This window comes from Urocitellus parryii, chromosome 9 (assembly GCF_045843805.1).
Source record: "Urocitellus parryii isolate mUroPar1 chromosome 9, mUroPar1.hap1, whole genome shotgun sequence".
Lineage (NCBI taxonomy): Eukaryota > Metazoa > Chordata > Mammalia > Rodentia > Sciuridae > Urocitellus > Urocitellus parryii.
The window spans coordinates 123,290,303-123,311,383 of NC_135539.1; the positions used below are offsets into that span (position 1 = coordinate 123,290,303).

The 21,081-nt window shown below is 37.3% G+C and overlaps 1 long non-coding RNA gene and 1 pseudogene across 2 annotated transcripts in view; both read left to right on the forward strand.

Moving 5' to 3' along the window:
* The window catches only part of LOC113184114 (uncharacterized), an 82,555-nt gene that overhangs the window by 30,659 nt on the left and 30,815 nt on the right, over positions 1-21,081 (forward strand). The gene's annotated exons all lie outside the window — the stretch shown is intronic.
* Positions 13,026-13,874, forward strand: LOC113184103 (programmed cell death protein 2 pseudogene; annotated as a pseudogene).

A 21,081-nucleotide genomic window follows, 5' to 3' on the forward strand; every position in this document is an offset into this window, starting at 1 on the left:
TTGGATTTTTTTTTTTTTGGACTAAAGCAATAGGCAATAGCAGTGCAATTTTTGTTGAACTTTCTCAAACCACTTTCTCAGAAAATCACAGCACCTGATGGCATTTAGAACTGGAGGTTTTTATAGACTGACATTGCTCAAAATAACAAAACGCAAGCTATATACTGGGGAAATGTAAAACTCACTTTAAATAATAAAATATCTATGTATTTTAGTAGACATTTATAAAGACTGTCTAATGTCTTTCTTATAAAAAGAATTGCATTTTCCACAAAACATGTTTCAAGTCTGTGAGACTGTATATCCTAAGTCTGATGCTGGCTGGAGAAATATTGAGATGGGAAGAAAAGAGAAAAAACATAATTTAGGATTTATTAGTGTATTATTTTTCACAGATAAACAGTATTGCACCGTTGTTTCTGGTCTTCCTGGATCTGGGTATAAGAAAGTGGGAGATGAGATGGGAGAGGAGAGTAAGGGAAGATAAGTGGAGGTAAGGAAGGAAAGGGAAGGTGGAAAAGGCTTTGGTCACTTTTGATCATCCACATTGCCATTCCCATAAAATGCTGTCAGCACTGACAGTCTATAAGGGACCGGGACAGTGGATTAAAGTAAAATTATGCAGTTGGTTACAGCTAATACTTTCCTGTCTCGTTTTGTGAAAAAAAATAGCTGTTGTAGCAAATTAAATTGTTTCCACTATATATGATATTATTTATTAGCTTTCCAGTATGTAGAGTTTTTAATTTAAAATAAACTTTTGAAAATTAGATGTAAATACTTAGCTCTAAGATTAGTGGAGAGGAAACCAAGAACAAATGAACAAACCCTTCAAGTTCTGCAAGTCACATCTTCCCTACTTTTGGTAAGTTAGCACACTGCACTATCCCATTCTGTGCTCAGAGCCTAAAATAACATGGAGGGAAGGAACTTCAGTGCCACTTACAGAACCAATAATAGCTTACATTTTCGTGGTGCTGTCCATACGCAGGCACTTTTCAATGCTTTTCATGCATCAATTATAAGTTAATATCTACCTCATTAGTGACTAGCTCCAGAAGGAAGGCATTATTACCCTCACTTTACAGGTTAGGATATTGAAGCAATGAAAGCTTGAGTAACTTGTCCCGTGTGATCTAATAATAAATAGAAGAGCTGTGCTTTCCACATAGACATCCTAGTTCCTGATTTGCTCTTAACCACTCTCAGCTCTCTAAGAAAATGGTAGTTCACGAGTAGAAAATTCAATTAAGATAGTTAAAATGTAGTGGGTGAATGAGTGATCTAAACTACATGCAATGACATGGAAGAATCTCATAGACACACAGCTGAAAAGAGCTCATACATAAGACCGTATTCTATGTTATTCCATTTATAGTTAACAAAATATATGATTGTTATATGATATAAACCAGTACTATTGGTATATTAATGTATACTATTTATACTATATATATATATACTATGTAATATATACATATATTATTTTTGTGTTTATATTATATTAAATGACAAAAAAAGGCAAAAAAAATCTGTGCTGCTAGAAGATAGAATATTCTCACTTGGGAGTGAGGGATAGATAAATGAAAGGAAATACATGGAGCACTTCTGGGTGCTGCTAGGTTTGTTTTCTGCCCTGAGTGGTGATTACATGGTAGTTTGTGGAAATGCATCAAGCTACATAATTATGACATGCACCCTTTTCTGTGTGTATATCATATTTCAATAAAAGGTTTATAAGGGGTGTGGGGACAACAGGAGCTTTTAGGCCTCTTCAAATAGAGCAGGGAATGACCGTCTTCTATTCTAATTCTTATTAACATTCTCTTTCTATCCCAAAGCAGCAGATTCTCAAGCATCATAATCCCTATAGTATCTCTCCTTTCTCTTTTTTCTTTCTCTCCTGTCAAAAATAAAAAATAAAAAGAAGGTAAGCCTCATTTCCTGCACTAAATAATAATCTGAATAGTTAGCCTCATTTATATTTGGTGGAGAGGATTACTAAATATAAGAATGATAAAATTTCTGAACCATCTTCTAATTAATAAAAGAAGTTGTCAGCAACTAAATGGCCTTTTCTCAAACATCAAGTCAGCTCCATCTCCCTGCAAGGCAAACCCATCCCTTCCTGGCAATACAACTTCCAGCACCAGAAGAAAGTGGGAGGGGAGGTGGTCTTGAAGTCTGAGCTCTCTCCAGAGTTTGGAAGAAAAAGAGAATCCCAGAATCTACAACTGAAAACTTTAAGAAAAGGGTAAAAACCACAATACCTGACTTGATAGCTCTAAAATTCTCAGAACATTGGCTTCAAACAAGATATACACTTCTCCAAACTGCTATAAGAGCCTTTGGAGCCTGAGACATCTAATAATGGGAAAAAATAAGGGAGAAAACACACCAGGTTTTCAGGGGTTGTTTCTAATGGAAACCCAGACTTGACAATCCTACCACCTGCTTTATATCATTAAACTGAAGGAGACTATGAATAGGAAGGGGGAGGGGAAGAGACACTGCTAATAAAATATTTAAGAACATCAGGAAGAGCCATATCAGGCTTTTAGTTTACCCAGAAAAAGCATCTTCCTAAAGTATCAGACAACCAAGATTTACTGTATTAATAAAATCACCTTCAGATTATAAAGGAGAAACGCATGCATAAAATGCAGATAGTCTATTTTTAAAATCTGGAACAAAGGGACAAAATGTTCTAGAACAAAGACAAGGCCAAACATCTTGCTCTCAGTGCCCACATTATTTACTTGACCTCATCATTCACAGGTGATTGACACTGAGAACCAATATCTGAAAATTATCCCAGAGTCATATTCTAATGGGACAGGGATGGTCACATAATCTTACATAAGAATTTAGTATGTTTGAAACAATACAATGACTAGATAGTTAATAATATCTGAATGCTAGCTCCTCCACAATTATTGTTGCTATCAGAGATGAATGATTGATTGTACGTGATGGAATTTATCATCTTTCAAATGTGCATTTTCCTCTTGAACACTGAAATAATGATGGTCCCAGAGAGCCATGCAGATTGCCCAATCTATCAGCATTTTTCTCTATGTTTGACTTTCATTCCTCTGCATTTGATTGCTTCTGAAATAATGGTAGCAGAATTGAAAATGCTCTTTATATTCCCAAGGTGATTTTCATTTGCAATAGATAAGCAAATACAATTTTCCCTATTACACCAACCAGAGAAAGACACTAGCATACATCAGAAAGCTCAATAAATACATGGGAGGGGATTCCATTGGGTGTACCAGCCCACTCAAAAGAAAGGGAAATAAAGGATTAAGTGCAGCTAAGCAACAAAGTGTGTTTTCTTTTTTTTAATTTTTTTTAGCTATAAATAGACACAATACTTTTATCTTATTTTATTTATCTTTATGTGGTGCTGAGGATGGAACCCAGTGCCTCCTATGTGCTTGCTCTACCACTGAGCCACAAGTCCCGCCCACAAAGTGTGTTTTCATCCATGCATGCCTACAAAGTGATTGGCCATTCCATCTAGGCACTAATTTGGGAACGTATTTTCTAAGTGGAAAATAATGGGGCTAGCCCCAGTCTGGTGCTGTGATTTTGTACTAATGTAAAGTGATATGAATTATCTATTCTTTTGGTGCCTCTGATTTGTTCTCTACAATAGGACCTCCCTCTTTATCCTCGCCTTTGCCTCACCCACATACCAAACCAGTCAGCTTTTGAACAATAGGAAATTGTTTTCTTTTTAGCATTTACTATTTATCATTGACTGCGGAGGGGACTGCAGGAAGAAAATTCCTAAGAGTTTTACAGGAAAATGTGAGCTGTCAGCCTGACTGTTTTGCATAAATTCCCTCCTCAATCTCATCTATTTTGATTTTGTTTCAGGTTATTTTAAGTGGAAAAAATAGCATGAACAGAAAATATTTTAAACAGCCAACCTTAGGCTTCTTTCACTCCATACTTTGTTACTTTCTTTTGCTGGCAAGACAAACTTAATTATGTAAAGTAGTGACAGCTCACTCAGATTTTTTCACTGATCCACAGCACAGATAAGCAATTTTGAGGAAGCTAAATATTCAGTGAAGATGCTACTAATCATTACCCCCAGGAACAGCCCAAAAAAAAGATAATTCTTTGCATTGTGGATGTGCCTGTCATTTGGAGAAGCTTGCAAATACTCAAAAAGGCAGGGGCTTGGGGGAAACAACAAAGGTGAAAATGTAAAATTTACACTTTTCAAAAACTGTACCATGATAATAAAAGTGTTATAATATTCTTCTCAGAAATTAAGGAAGAGGCCCATCTTTTTATAATTTCAGAAGAAAATGCATAGGAAATGAAAATCTTACCCCGGGGTGAAATCTCTACACATTCTTTTACTGAAAAAAAAATACACATACAATGCAGCATTTTTTGGAAATAATTAAGAACATTTCTAATTACGGCCAGAAATTTTTACTCCTATTTCGATCCATTTGGCAGATTCAGGCTGGGAACCTGTGTGTACATCACCTTCCTTCATCACATTATACTTGGACCATAAATTATTATTAGAAAAACTTCCTACCCTTGAAATTCAATCTGTTCTGTTTGGATAATTTTGTAGCTTTAAGAAAATGCAGCCACACCTAAACTTAAAAGAATAAGACATAAACTCTTGATAAAGGTATAATTAGGAGTGTAAGAATATAAACAATACATGGATGAATAAGGAAGATTTTGAAAAAAATGTAATTTAAGTGATACTACTGTGAATTTTATAATTTTAGATGGCCTTTGGGATATACAGAAATTATCAATCATATATTGAGTGTGTGTGTGTGTGTGTGTGTGTGTGTGTGTGTGTGTGTTCTAGGATCAGACTCAGGGCCTCGCACATGCTAGGCAAGCACTCTACTATTCTCTACACCCCTAGCCGTCTATGTAAACTTTTGAGACTCAGAGTTCCATAAATATTCTGGGTTGAGCGTTAACCAAACTTTCAGGCTTAGGTTTTCAAGATAACGGTGGCTCTAGTGCCTGCTTCCAGCCTTCACTTTCACTCCTGCTCTCCCACCCCAGGCATCCTCCTGTCTCAGCTCTGAACTGAACCAGTCTCATTTTCTGTTCACCGATTCTCACAGACAAAACTTTACCAAAGTTTGGGGGTACAGAGAAGTTTTACATTCAGAAGCACAAAGAAATGAAATAGCATTAGCTATTGCTTTGGCAATCAGCAGCCCTCCCTCACTTGCTTTCTTCCCTTCTCTCCTGAGTGTTTTCTCCTTCTAAATCCCCATTCATCTCTTCTGCAGAGTGGTTTTACCTCCTTTTGTCTCCTTTAAGGCTCCCTTCCCACCCGCAAGTAAATTGTCAAGATATTTTTCCTAAAAAAGACAATTCTTGCCTCAAGAGGAATTTTAAGACAAGTGTTTTTAAGACAAGTGTTTCACCCCACACATATCTCATTTGATCTCAACAATCTCTTGTTTTTGGTGGAACTGATAGTTTATCATTCCCATTTCACAGACAGAAAAACAGGCACAAAGAGATGAAGTCACTTGCAGCACCGCACAGCTTAGTAGAGTCAAGACCACATTCAAGTCACCTTTGCTCCATAGTACCCACCTCCCCACAAGCTAAAATTCTCCTGTCCATCAATTGTTCTTCTCTTCTCTCCCTCAAGGTTGAAATTCTTCAGGAAATACAGGACATGGGTGATTAGCTCTGTAGTTTTCAAAGTGCTGTCCCTGGATCAGCTGCATCAGCATTTCCTGGAAACTGATGAGAAATACAGACAGAATTAGACCTAGAACAGGAACCCAATAGTCTGGAGCTTCAGTCTTTCCAAGTGATTTTGATGCAGTCTAGATTTTGAGAACATCAGGCTACACATCAAACCAGTTTCCTTTTGTTTGTATGTAAGAACTACATTACATTTCCCTGCTATCTTGGATGTAGTCAATGGACCAGAAACCAAACCAATGTACACTATTTCCAGGTCTGGCTCACACAAAGATTCCATGCATGACACTTCATGATGAACCCCTTCCAATGCATGCTACAGACAAACATGGTGGCCCTGAAAAGTACATAGAGAAGATGGCAGGGCCCGTGATACAAGGAGGCTAGGTTTCTGAAGTGCTGCTTGAAGGAAAGCCACGAGTCAATCAAGAATACCCAATTTGTGTAACCCACTTGAGGCCTGACATTTACCCATTATAACTGCTAGCATTACCCTAACTTATGTATGAAACTGTTATTTTGAGTGAGCATTATTTCTAGGATTCTAAGAAAGAAATTAAGATATGTAGGAGGTAAAGCTACCCACTCGAGCCCTATTTGCCTGTTTCCTGAAGAAAGAGATCAGAGAAAAAATTCCTAGGTTCTAGAATAAGAGCAAAGCTGACATATGGGTTCTGACTTGCTATTGAATGTGGGGAGAGGGAAGCAGAAGCCAAGTGACAATACTTAGGTGCTAGTAAAAGATAAGGGCAGAGGTCACAATAATAAGAACCTGACACCACTTCTTATACCAGTTTGAATCATGTGAATTCCATGAGTATCTGTCCTCCCAGGATAGAAATGAACTCAAGGAATAAAATTCTTTAATGTAAAAGAAATTAACATTCCTGACTGTTATGGATACTAACAATTACCAGGTTAAATCCATTCATCTTGCAGACATTTAATTAACTGCCCAGGATCCTTAATAACAGAACCAAGCCAAAATTCAGTTATCAAAACCTCAGGTTTAGGATTCTCTTCCATCATCTAACATTTTTAACTATTTTCTTTTTTTTTTAATTTTAAGGCACTTTCTTCTAAACATTATTTCTTCCTCTTATATCTCACACTCAGAACTTACTACAGAGGTTAAGTATACTGAACTTGGCCCTACTGTCAATGTTTTAAAATTTCTGACAGCTTTATTGACTAGATTTCTACAATAATAGGGGATTCATTTGTCCATGTGAAGCTACAGGTAGAGGAAAATAATCCCCAAACTCTCTTTTTTCATGAGAGAATGTGCAGAGCCCAGACAGAACTGAGAAATGGAAAGGCTCTGGGGCCTAATGGAATGCTTACTGAGATCTATTGATTCTGATGCAGCACATTGATTGGCCATCTAACTCTGCTCTCTGTAATGTCTAGCCAAAAGAAAAAGTGTGGCAGCAGATAAAAGGCCTCAGCACTGTCATCAGCTGTGATCACAAGTTTCCAAAAGGGATAGTGACAGTTGGTGAAGCATCTCTTGAACGTTAGTTCCCAGGAACATACTGTCAGGTGTTCATCTGAACCAGGATCAAGATGGAATCTCAGATATTTCTGCTTTAGAGTCACATGCAGTTCTAGTATCTGGGTTTGTCTGTTTCCATATCCATTTACATTGATATTACATATTGTCACTGAAGAGAAGTTATAGAAATAGAGACTTGGAAAGTCCTTTACTATCCTAACAATTTATTCCATCACTCATCTAGGCTTCCAACTCTGTGAGGGACTAGACAGATAAAATTAAACAGATGACACATTGGGACAGCAGCAAGTTATAAGATGCAAGGCTCAGGGATGGGGTTGTGACTCAGTGGCAGAGTACTTGCCTGGCACATGTGAGGCACTGGGTTCAATTCTCAGCACCACATATACATAAATAAATAAAGGCATGGTGTGCATCTACAACTAAAAAGAAAATTTAAAAAAAAAAAGATGCTAGGCTCACCAATTTGATATCGGTGAGCTTGGGTTCAAATTTTTGCTTTAGAACTGAACAACCGTGTCTTTGGGAAAATTATATAATTTATTTCTGCTTCAGTTATAGGATAGAAGTAATTAATAGTCCTAGCTCACAGAATTAAATGAGACTGCATTTTTAAAGGGCCTAGGACACTGCCTGGCTCCAAATAAGGGATACACAAAGGTTTGCTTAAATTTAAAAAAAAAAATTTTTTTAAAGAGTTGCTTACACGTGGGTTAACCTTGGGGCACATCGACTGTGTTACTATTTAAATGCTTCCTCACAGACAGTATCACAAGGTAAAGTGACTCAGACTGCCACCAGCCAAATAGGCCATTTGGTTTGTGAAAACCAAAAAAAGATATCTGAATATATTTAGAAAAGTCTTTAAACCCTACTAATTCCCTCAAGTAAAACTGTGAAAATTAAAAAATGATTGATTTTTTTTACGTTTAAGAGCAAAAAATACAACAATCCATCTCCTTTATTACCAGAGATATTTAACCTCAGTTAGCTTACTTCTGCCACCCAGTAGCCTCCCCCAACCACCAATTATTGTGTATTCAGGAAGAGCAAACCAATTAACCCGAACAAACAAGGAAGAAAATTTAACCTCATGAGGTGAAAAACTATACAATGCTCTCCAAAAATGATCATTCCCTATGTGAATTCTAATCTCTATTGATTCTCATGCTCCCTTTCCCATAGAGTGGCAAAAAAAAAAAAGTCAACTGTACACAATTTTTTTATAAAGCTATGTTCCTGAAGGATTGAGAAATAAACAGACCTAACAAGGATTACATTAATAATCAGAGTGATGTACTTCCAAAAGGTAATAAATGAAAAAAAAATATGAATGAAAATTACTTAAACAAATTAAAATACAAAATACTTGTCCAACTTGAAGGGGAGAGAAATAACTACATCTACATAACGGAGTGGGGCAGGGCAAAATGAAAACACAAAGGTTCTAGTTCAAACTTATTTCAGGATGGCAACAGTAGGTATTAAATCAAGCAGGGAACCCTTCTAAACATTGGGACCCATGTACCTGCACCTGTGCCTGATGAACCATGGCCATAAGGACATGAGCTGATTGGTAAAATGAGAAAAGATAAACACATGAATTCAGATGAAAGTCTGGAAACATTTAAGAGAAAGAAAGGGAAATTTTTGAAGACCTGAGAAAACAGGTTAGATTAAGGGAAGGGCATGGAATAAAAAGAAGAGTAGGAAATAAAGGTGAAAAGCAAAGAAAGACAAAGTGAAAAGACACATCTAAGTCAACTGCACCTGACAAAAGCACAATAGAAAGATGGACCAAAAGAAGCTAGCCCATACTTGAGCTTTCCAATAAGCAAGTAACAGGTTGGTCCTGTGTGCCTTTATATTAAAGAAATGATGATTCTAATTACCCTAGAACCCTAATTAGAAGTGAGGAGGAGAAACTGCAAGAGAACAATGGCTCTGTTATATAAAAGTGTACTCAAAGTCCTCTGAATAGGAAAATATCTAAATGTGGGTCAATCTTTTTTTTTTCCCCCAGAATAAAGAGGGCTTCTGACAATTGAAACCATACTATCATAACTAGCTTTTTCAGGTGATAGGAGAGCTGGGGCACTTGAACATGAACAGACAAAATGATTCATTATGAAACATTGCTTTATGTTACAGAAAAACCAGCAGTTCACTAGCTATTATACAAATGATAGCCAAAATGGATTGCCAGCTACTACACACAGCCAGGAAAAATAAAGAACAAATTCATGATGCAGATTTGGTTTACATTTCTGTTGTGCACAATAATCAAAATAATCAACTGCTGATTGAAGTGCTTGCTTGTTTTTAGAAAAACCCATGTTTGGGGCTGGGGATGTGGCTCAAGAAGTAGCGCACTCGTCTGGCATGTGCAGGGCGCTGGGTTCGATCCTCAGCACCACATAAAAATAAAAAAGAAATAAAGATGTTGTGTCCACCAAAAACTAAAAAATAAATATTAAAAAAATTCTCTCTCTCTTTAAAAAAAAAAAACGTGTACACATGTATCAAATGAACTGAGGCATTCAAATCCATTCCCTTGAAAAATTATACTTGTGACCCAATAAAGTTACAATTGTTCAAAACTTGTTTAGAGTCATCTTTCTTTATGATAACTTTTAATCTGCAAGAGTTTTGGATTATTTGTTTTTAATAAAATGTGGAGAATGAGCCAAATCAAAAATTACAAAATTAAGAAGTTGGGTTCCTTTGTGATTTAAATAAAGAAGTTTTGAAACAAAGACAAACAGAAAATACACAAAATACTTTAAAGTGATGACAGGATTATGATATAAGTAGAGAAGACTATCTTGCTCTGTATGCCCATACATACATAAGCCTATGTAATCAGAGAAACAGATCCATAAGCAACCCTGAAGACTATATAGTTCAGCTATAGCTTCATATAATTGTATAAAGAAACTGAGGTCCCAATAGATTGAGACTTGCTTGAGGATACATACCTGACTTAGGGAGAGGCATGGTTATAATTTAGCTCACATTCTTTCTTCTCCATCTTTCTACACCACTAGAACCATTTGCCAAAACCATATGACCTTCTAGAAAGTCATTGAGAACCACAGGTATGTATCATCTACAAACATGCTGAATCGTCACCATTCCTGAAAGGCAAGTCAGTCAGTCCTGGTTGTCATGGCAATAACTCTTCCTACTCCCAGGCTGGTGATTGCATATGTAAAATGCAGCAGACCCAGACAGGAATAAACCTTATTAAAACAACATTCTAAAAATGGAATGGCTTACCTGGCTTCCCCATTTTGAGTTCCAGAATCTTGACTGCAATTGTCATCCAAGTTAAATTACATCCAGATAGCTACATTTAATAGAATGAGGAAATATTCTTTGTCTTGGAACTTCAGGAAGAAAAAAAAAGTAGTTAAGAACAACTTATCAACATTATTGGAACTGAAATTTTAAATATGATCACTATATATGCATTAGCATAATTATACACACCAAAAAAGACTCTTAAGTGAACAGTGAGGTTCTAATATTAAATTCCCTAGCTAAGAATTAATGACGCTAGGGCTGTGGTTATGGCTCAGTGGGAGAGCACACACCTTGCATGTGTGAGTGCTGGGTTCGATCCTCAGCACCACATAGAAATAAATAAGTAAAATAAAGGTATTTTGTCCATCTATAATTTTAAAAAAAAGAATTAATGAGGCCCTAACCCCTTGCTATTCTTTCTTTTACTGTCCATGTTTTTTTCCTGCTCCATGCTGTTTGCTTCCCATGCTACTGTATCTTTTTATAGTCAATTGTTTGTATGAGAGCACTAACACAGGCTCTACGTACACAATCACTTAGAATCCAGATTCAAAAATAAAGAGTCCTCTTTCACTGTTTCTCAAGGACAAGTTTTGTCCCCTACGTTGCAATATGAAAGAATGTCTAAAATCAGCTACTAGAATTGTTTTCTACTCTTATCTGAAATTTTCACTAAGGTTTTACCCAAATCTTCTTTGTGAAGAGAGAAGTTTCCAAGTCTAGTCTAACCTAAAAGCTGATGCCCTTAAAACAGAAGCAGGACTCCTATGACACTCCTTAAGTGCCAATAACCTAAGAGTTGATCATTTAAGTATGATACACACAAGTTCAAGCATTTCAAATGTGTATGCAATTCTGTGGCACAGCACAGTTTTTCCATGTGATTTCTTGAAGTATGCCTGTATCTAATAGCTGAGGAAGGCACATTTGTGTTCTCCAACACCATTTCCATCAACTTTTGGAAGAGGTCAGTCACTACCTAAAACTGAAATTATTCAGGAATTCAGCATTGATAGCATTGATATGCTCCATATCGTAACTAACCCTTTTCTCTCCCTCCCTCACCCACTCATTGTGCCTTTTGGAACTGCAGATCTATGACCAACAAACCCACTCATACTCTCACCTTTTCCTTGAATGTCCCTTTGCTCCTACAGTTATCTAAAAATGTTCTCGGCAGCTGTCTCAAGGACAGAAAAGGAGCCTTTTTGTGTTCTTTTTGATCCACACTGCTGCTTTTCAATCATTTGTTTCTCTAAAAGCTTTCAAAACCCACAGTCTTAGGAAGCTATGCCATCTTATTATGCTGCCCACCCTCCCATTACTCTCTTCTGTAGACTTAATTTATACAGACCTCCCATTTATTCCTACATTTCCTCCACTTCTACACCATTCCTCATTCCTCAGTAATTCAGCAACCATAGAAATGACTTATCAAGAAACTTGGTTTTCCAATTCTCTGATATCTCCCCCCCCAACCCTTCTCCTTCCCTCCCTCCCCCCCCTCCAGTGCTGAGGATCAAACCCAGGGTCTTGTGCATGCATGGTAGACAACCACACTACCACTGAGCTACACCTTCAGACCTTTTAGTTTCATTTTTATACACTTCTCTGCCATCCTAGTCACCCATTTCTGTGGTTACTACCAAGATGTTGTTATTGTCAGCAAATGCATTTTGTTAGTTCATTGTTTTTTGTTATGACTGAACGCCAAAGACTGAGTAATTTGTAAAGAATAAAGGTTTATTCTGAGTAATTTGTAAAGAATAAAGGTTTTAGAGGTCGGGAGGTCAAAGGGCTGCATCTGGCAAGGCTTGTGGTAATTCTGCAGAGAGTGGCAGGAGACAGATCAAACTGGCTTTTATAACAGACCTACGCTAGAGATTACCCATTAATCCATGAGTGACTGAATCCATTAATCACTTCTTAAAGGTCCCACCTGGTTCCACCTCCTAATGCCTTACAAAGGGGATTAAATTTCAGCATGAGCTTAGACAGCGACATTCAAATGAGAGCACGCATCACCACCAAAACCTTCATTTGAAATAGCCCACGACAGTTTTTCTCCCAGATCACTCTAGAGGGTCCATTTCTTTACTTCTGTTTTCACTCTGATCTCCATCTATGGCCTCCCTACTTTTTCACCCACTCCCTGTCTTTGGTTTCCACCTCAAACGCAAGCTAGAATCTGTAGTCTGTGACTATAATCAAACTCTCAGAAACATACTCAATGTCCTTTTCCTATCTTGCTCCATTATAGTTAAAAGAAAAAAAAATTGATCCGTTTTCTTTTTCTTCTCTTTCTTCTCTTTGCCTGCCAGTCAGCACTTGTATATTGCTAACAAATATCACACCTTGGTTCAAGGGGTTCACCGTGATTTCATGATAACCTAAAATGCGGCCCGAATTCCGGCTTCCGGTTTTGGGTGAGTTCCGCTTCCGGCCCAGCGGCCCGCACGCACTCGCCTGCTCCTGGATGGCGGCAACCCGGGCCCAGTGAGGGGAACTGGGTTTTGCAGAGCAGGTGCCTGCGTGGCGGCTGCGCAGCCAGCAGTTCCCCAGCAAGTTTTTAGGAATCAGCTATCCAGGAAAAATGAGTTTTACTCCTGTGAGCCATCTTCTGAGAACCCTTTCCCAGAATCAGAACCTGTGTGTCTCCAACTTAAGTCGGTCGCTCATCTCTGCAGGGTTTGTGGCTGTTTAGGCCCCAAAACGTGTTCCGGATGCCACCAAGCACACTACTGCAGTAAGGAGCATCAGACGCTGGACTGGAGGTTGGAGCACAAGCAGCCTTGTACCCAAGGTCATTTGGACCATACAGTTCCAGGCCATAACTTCCTTTTTCCTGAATTCGAAATTGTCATAGAAACAGAGGAGGAGATTGTGCCTGAAGTTGTGAAAAAGGAAGAAGACTTTGAGATCACAGGAAGCACGGATGAAGCTCTTGAGGGAGAACTGGATTCCATGGTAAAGCATGAATCCAGGGAAAATAACATTTTCCAGAAGTTCAAAGCTCAGATAGCCCTTGAACCAGAGCAGGTCATGCCACAGCTGCTGAACCACCTCAAGGCAGACAGACAGACTGGGCAGGAGTGTTGACTGGGGCATCCTGGCTGTCTTCATCTGCGCTGGAAACTGTAGCTTGGGCACTGGCTACACAGAGGAATTCGTGTGGAAGCAGGATGTAACAGATACACCTTTCAGACATCTTCAAGCCCTAAAAAAGGTTACTAACATCTTATGTCCTTGCAATTCCATCTCTGACTTTATCCTAAGAAAATATCAGAGATGGAGGAACAAAGATGTGGCTTGGGGCCTTGTTTAGTGTCTTAAATATACTAAAACAATGTCCAATAATGGAATTACATGAATTTTGGTACATCCAAGTGAAACGTTATTAATGATACACACTTAATACGGATACCAAATGAGCGGGAGATCTAAATTAACACCAAGAGACCATTATGTCATGGTATGTGTTTTGGTGAAAATATTTATATATGTATATGTGCATAAATATAAATCTGAATATAAATATAAAGCTGCACACCAACTATAAACTGGTTTACCTATGAATGGTAGGACTAAGTGAAATACTCTTTTTACTGTGTACTATTCTTGTATAATAAAATGGATTTTGTGCCTGTTTAAAAAAAAAAAAAAAAAAAAGAAATGCTTGGTCACCTTCCCTAGCAACCCTACTACTGTTTCCAAGAAAGTTTATTTTCCCACCTTCCAGATGACCTTCCTCTATCCTCAACCTTCCTCTCTATCCTCCCAGATGAGGATCTTGTCTCAAAGTCATTGAAAAAAAAAAACTACTAAATTAGAATTCTGTCATAGTTCTACCATCAACTCTCCAAATGTTTCCTGTTTGCAATTTTAAAAGTGTCTTTACACCTATCAAAAGCAATTGTTTCCACATGTGCCTTGGCTGCAACCCTGTCACCTTCCCAAAGATTTTACAGCTTCAATAATCTCCTCATGCCTGGCTGTTTATCCACTATCTCTACTAGATCATTTCCATCAGTCTGCAAATATTTTTACTACAACTCATCTTTTAAAACAAAATCTCCTAAATGCACACCCCCAACAAATTAGGAAATACTTTTTTTTCTCCTTCTTTTCCTCAGCAAAGTTCTTTGAATGAGCTGCCTGTATCACTAGCTCTACTTTCTTACTTTCAAGTCACTCTTCATGCTTTTGTCTATTAAAATCTTGTTGGAAAATCCATGCTCTTTTTTGATCTTATATATATTTGTTCAATAGTATCCCTTGATGGTCACATTTAGTTTCACACTTTAAAAATCATCTATTACAATAGCTTCCAAATTTATAGCTAAATCCAAGTCAGAGCTCATCATTACCTACTTGAAACTTCCTCTTGAATGTGTAAGAAGAATCTCATAAAACAACATGGCTCTCCCACCAAGTATTTCCCAACTCAGGAAACAGATCTACCATCTTCTCATTCAAGTTAAAAATCAATGAATCTTTCCTCTCTCCATACTTTCTAATCCTTCACTAAGTCTTCCCAGGTTCTAGCTCCAAAATACATTCATTTCACTGTCCTGTATCTATACTACTGCCACATGCCAAGGCACCACCATCTCTCCCATGACAACTTCAGAGTCAACAAATGGATTTCCTGTTTATATCACTACCACAGTATTGTCCATGTTCCATAACCAGATGTTTTTAAACATAAGTTAGATTTTATTGTCCTCTGCTGAAACCCTTCAATATCACTACCTGGCTATCAGAAAAAATCTACCTTCCTAACTGTGGGTTTGTCCCCCTCTTCCATCTCTTTCTGCACAGTTCTCCCTCATCACACCAATCCAAGAACATGGTCTTCTACCTCTAGCCTTTGCTGGTCTTTCTTCATGAAATGATTCATCTCCTCATCACCCTCCATTCTATGTGGCTGACTTAGTTTCATTTCTTTCATTCATTCATTCATTCATTCATTCCTCTCAGTGTCATTCTTAATGTTTGTCATAAATGTCACCTCCTTAGAGGATTCTTCACTAACTTCCCTGTGGAATGGTTTCCCACAGCTATTTTCTAGCTCCTTAGTCTTTTTTTTTTTTCTTTTTCTAAATCTTTATTTTAGTCTATAATTACCTGCACTCATATATTTGCTTATTTTTTCATTGTCTTGCCTTTATTCTTATAGTTTGATCTCACTGATATCAGGGACTCCAACTGCTTTGATCACTGATGAATCTTCCATAATGTAAAATGCATTAGCACTTTGTAGGAATTCACTGAAGATCTGCTAAACATATGGAGGAATTTGCACCCATGTTTCACTTGGAATATACACACTGGGAAAACTTGAGGAATAATTGGAAGTATGGCTTAAATTTTCTATATAATTTTCCAAATTTTGAATTACATTTGAGTTTAAATTTGAGGGCTTAAAGATATCAGTAATGTTGTTTTATTGTTTTGTAATTAATTTTAGTAGAAAATAAAAATGTCAATATTTATAGTGTACAACATTTTAAAATATACTTATATTGTGCAATGGCTAAATCAACCTAATTAATATATGCTTATCTCAAATATTAATCTTGTTTTATCATGAGAACATTTAAAATCTGCTCTTCCCAATTTTCAAGTACACAAAACATTGTTATTAACCATATTGTAGTGTTGTTGATGGCGCCTCTAATTAGCCTATTATGTGCTTGGAATATTTGGATGTTTTTACTACACAGATTTAGATAAGCATCTGATGACCCAAGCAGGTTATAATGTATAAACATAAAAATATTAACAACTAACATTTGCTGAGAGCTTACCATGTGCCAAGCCCTGCTCTAGTCTCATTCTGTACACTAAACTACAGACATGATTATCATGCCTATTTTGTGGATGAGGAAATCCCATATGCCTTCTGATTTGAAGCAGTCACAAGTCAGGGGAAATTTTGTAATTCTCTTCATTAAGATTCAGGAGTAATCACTGTCAGGAATGACCAAAAACCAGTACCAGTATCTATTTCAAAAATCTCACAAGTTGAAAGTCTTTCCAGAATCTTGATTTGAAAAGACTTCTGTTGTTGACATAATGAAACACTCAATGTATTTAAACCAATAAAGCCAAAAGCTTAAATCAAATATTTAAATGTTTATTTATACGCATTTTCTATCTCTTCGTATAATAAAAGGAAACTTTCTTTGATCAGCAGCTTTCCTGCCATTTCCCTTGAGTCTGATGTCACACCAGCCTATTTTCAGAGACAGTACTACAGGAATGCACAGCAGCAGCTGATGTGATATTGAGTTCTTTATGACAGTGCCTTTAAATACTTACTGTAATAAATAATGCTCCTGGCTCCCTCCGAGTGTGTGGTTGGAGGGAGCTGTAACTGCCAGCAGAGTTGAAATTAAACTACCTTGTCATTACTTCTGTACATGAGTATGGAAAAGCAGGCCTCCACATTCAATGTAACAAAGAAGGATGTGGATTTTCATGAAAATTAAGTCAAATTAAAGGCTGCGCGATGTATGAGTAATTTATATTTTCTGTTTAGTTTTATGAAATATGTTTCCATAACTTAGTAGGTTATTATATTTTGAAAGGAAAAAAGCTTAAATGGTCTTAACTGTTATTATTCTAATAATAATAAGTAACTTTAAGGAGTAACAAATTTATATAACAATGTGATGTTAATAAGTGACTATTTGTGAGAGGAAAGGAAGAAAAAAATGCAGTTTGTTTGATTGATTGATTTTGGAGAGAAAGTGCACTGTCAAAAAGCATCTGGATTCAACAAAGGAGTAGGATATGCTAAACCCACACATCACCCTAGGGCACGCCCCTTCCTACCCTCAACTCCCATCAGACATTCACTGTATTGGTACTTTGTATGCACCATGACAGTCCATCATTGTAGCCCACATCTCATCTCAAACACCAGTTCTGTGCAAGTTTCTAGCAGCTTTCCCAAATGTAATCTGACAGTGACCCACCTTAGCCTGCCCTTCTCACCCCTTGCTACTAGTCCAGAGCTTTTCAGAACCTGACTGTCATTCAGGCATATACCACCTTGCAGGCAGCACAGTTATTGCCTATAGTACTATTAGTGAACCCTACAGAACAGAAAGATGATGGATAAACACTTCTATCTCTTGGTCCCTGGTCAGACAGTTCTGAAAAAGCATTTGATAGGCTCCGCAGAAGATACCAGCAACCACATGATGAAGTACCCATCAACAAACACAGATAACTCATCCTTATTTTGCTTTTCCCTTCTTTCCCATCTCATTCCCTTAGCACTACCCCCTAATCCCTGCAATTGGTCCCCATATAAACTGGCATGCAACACTTGTCCTAGACTCCAGTTTCAAAAGAAAACAGGCAGACATTCTTTATTATTTAAAAAATTTTTAGATTGTAGAAAAATATTTTTCAACTGATAGTAATTTTAAACATAATGTACTTATAACTATCAGTATACTATGAAGCAAAACTTCATATTTATATCTTATAATGTATTTTAAAGTTTCACATTTTCAGTGGGTAATGCAAGAATGCCCTCTCAGAAAGTAAATGCCCTCTCTAGTAGATACAGAGCAAGTCTCTCATGGGTGACAACTTATAGTGGATTTCTAGTATTTATGGGTCAGCTTTCACCTACCATTATGAATTTCCTTGCCCGAGGGGTTTTCTCTGAAGATTCTGAAAGCCTGTTCTACCTGAGAAAATTGTAGACCACAAATTCTGGAAATTATTCCCTGTGGAGCATCCCTCAACTAATGAATGACGGGAGTAAAGAATTAACATTCCACTAGCTAGCTAGATGACAGAAGACACAGTGGGTAGAAAGAGAGGTGATTAGATAGATTGATAGATAGATAGATAGATAGATAGATAGATAGATAGATAGATAGATAATACATAGGTACATAGATATATAGATATAGATAGTCCTCCTTTCCAAATTAGGATATGTCTGAAGTGTGTATTCTATGTTGTGACCCCGTTTCCTTCTGAGATGAAGTGCCAAAGGCCATTAGTATTAACTGGCTTGATAATGTACTATATATTGGCTTCCTTCCCTTCCCTGTCTCACTTTCCCATTTCCCTACTGTTGTTTCTTACATTTCTCAAATAAATTATTTTGCACAAGGAAGCAGTCTCAAAGTCTGTTTCTGTGGGCACCCAAATGGAAACATTCTCGTTGTTGTAAAAATCTGTAAAGCACTGCCCTAGGTCGTATACAATGAGAACACTATTTTCTACTAAACTGGTTCAGCCACTAGTATTGGACCTGTTTAAATAAGATCCAAAAATGAAAAAATAGTCACAACTTAATTTACAAGAAGATCTATCTATTAGGAGAAATATCAAAACACAAGTACCTCAGTCCTCAGTCCTCAGTCCTTGCATGGCTTATAGCTAAATTTGGGGTGCATCTTTTTTATTAGTTGAGGGTGTTTGAATTTTTTGTTTGTTTGTTCTCTTGTGATAAATTTTATTCACACTCCTAATAAAAGGCTTGTTTCAAGATATTTTTACCAAAATAATGTGAACTTTATTACTAGTGTCGTGTTTCTTCACTACAGTACAAATGAAGAATAGCCAAATTGATTTCAACTGCTTTCTCAATCTTTTCATGATAGCCTCTTCAAATGTCAAACTGCTGTCTGAGGCATATATTTTTAACATTCCAATATCACAGTGTGTTGCTTAAGATCCTCACCCTCACCCTGCTCCACAAACATACCATTTTTATGAAAGATAAAATTGAATCAAGGAATTTGCCTGAGGCCGAGAGATGGAAGAGATACCTGGCTTAGGTTTATGCCTATCAAAGTGAAAAGAAATATATAGTTTCTTCTTCTAAAATTGTCACATTAAACTTGGTTTTAATGAGTTCCTCCTCGTTGCCAGTGTGTAAACAACATTATTCTATGAAAGTTTTCCCATCTTCATTCTAGCTACATCCACAGATTTCCTCAGATTCTGAGAATAAAGAACCCCTGTTTTCAGGCAGCCAGAACAGGAGGGGAAAGTTGCCCAAAGTGTGGGTTTTCCAAAATATCTTATCCAAATCCAGTGATTTCAGATGGGCTTATTATTGGACAGGATGGAAAAGTGAAAGAAAAGGACACCATTACTCATTAGAGAGAAGAGACTATCTGCTACTTTGGGTAAATCTCTAAGAAAAGTATTTCCTGGGCTCTTTCTGTGTATGAAGAAAACAATTCATTCATTAATATTTAGTCAATAAGCTTTGAAAGCTAATAATTTAGTATAAATACAGAAAAAAATGCCAGTTTTCATTGTAATATTATAAATATAGGCACTTAGCTTCTTATGGGGATGCTACAAAGCCCAGATAGGAGCCTCTCAATGGGCCTGGGGATTCCGGGGTGTAAGACATATTTCTTCCCTACCATGTCTCAAGGAAACATCCACTCTTCTGCCTCCAACCCCTCAAAAACTTGTAGCAATCTAAGGGAAAAAAAAATGTTTCATCCTCTGCCAACATAATCAACAGTTAGAACTCATATAATATGGTAGAAGTGGAACATTTGATGAGAGAAAGTACTGTCATGCTTTGTTTAACAATGCATCATTCTGAGAAATGCATCATTAGATGATTTCATTACTGTATGAACATCACACAGTGAACTCAGGCAAAGACAGCTAGGACCTCACTAGGCATATGATATTATGAGGCCACCATGTAGATGCAGTCTGTCATTAATTGAAACATCGGTATATAGTACATGAATAATATAACTTCATTGCCCAAATGGGCTATGCTTATCTTAAAGTGTGAGATGAGTCACCTATCCTAACAACTTTTGTTTTTATAGACTTAGCTACACAAGGATTTCAGCAATGTCAGCAAGGACAGACTGTTCTCTTCCATTTGGCTATTCTTTTACTTCTTCTTCACTGAAAAATTTCAACTTCCTTCCTCCTTCTATTCTCCATCTCAACTAAGGCATGGTCTTTCCTTTTCATTCCCTGAACTTATGAGGGCAGAGAGGTTGTCATCACTTTTAACTAAAACTCCTTGGTTGGCACCATGGGACTAGTTTAGTACCATTGGATCCCATCCCTGACTATACCAAACATGGCAGCAGCCACCAGAGATAAAGAAATAAAGAAGTCTTCTATTTCAGTTAAGATGTGTTTTGCCATTCTTAAGATGGAGGCACATGAAAGGTACCATGAGAGAAACATTAGTCCAGCAAAAATGAGAGAGCTGACCATGAAATTCTGGAAGAGGAGAGACTTGTGCTGATTCTCTAAAAGGGAGCTGAAGTTAGCTGCACACAGAAGGGGCAAAGGAAATGCTAATGAGTTACATTCCTTCCTATCTGTACAGTTTCCTCAAGAACATTAGAAAAAAGGTGACTCAGAAGTGGAGCTCAAATTAAGTAATGAAGGCAAGGATTGATACAATCCCTTAGCCAGAGAGCCCACAAGAACATCATGAAAGGCCGAGGTGACAGTGGGGACCTACACCAGCTTAATATCCCTGTTCAAATAAGTTTCTCTCC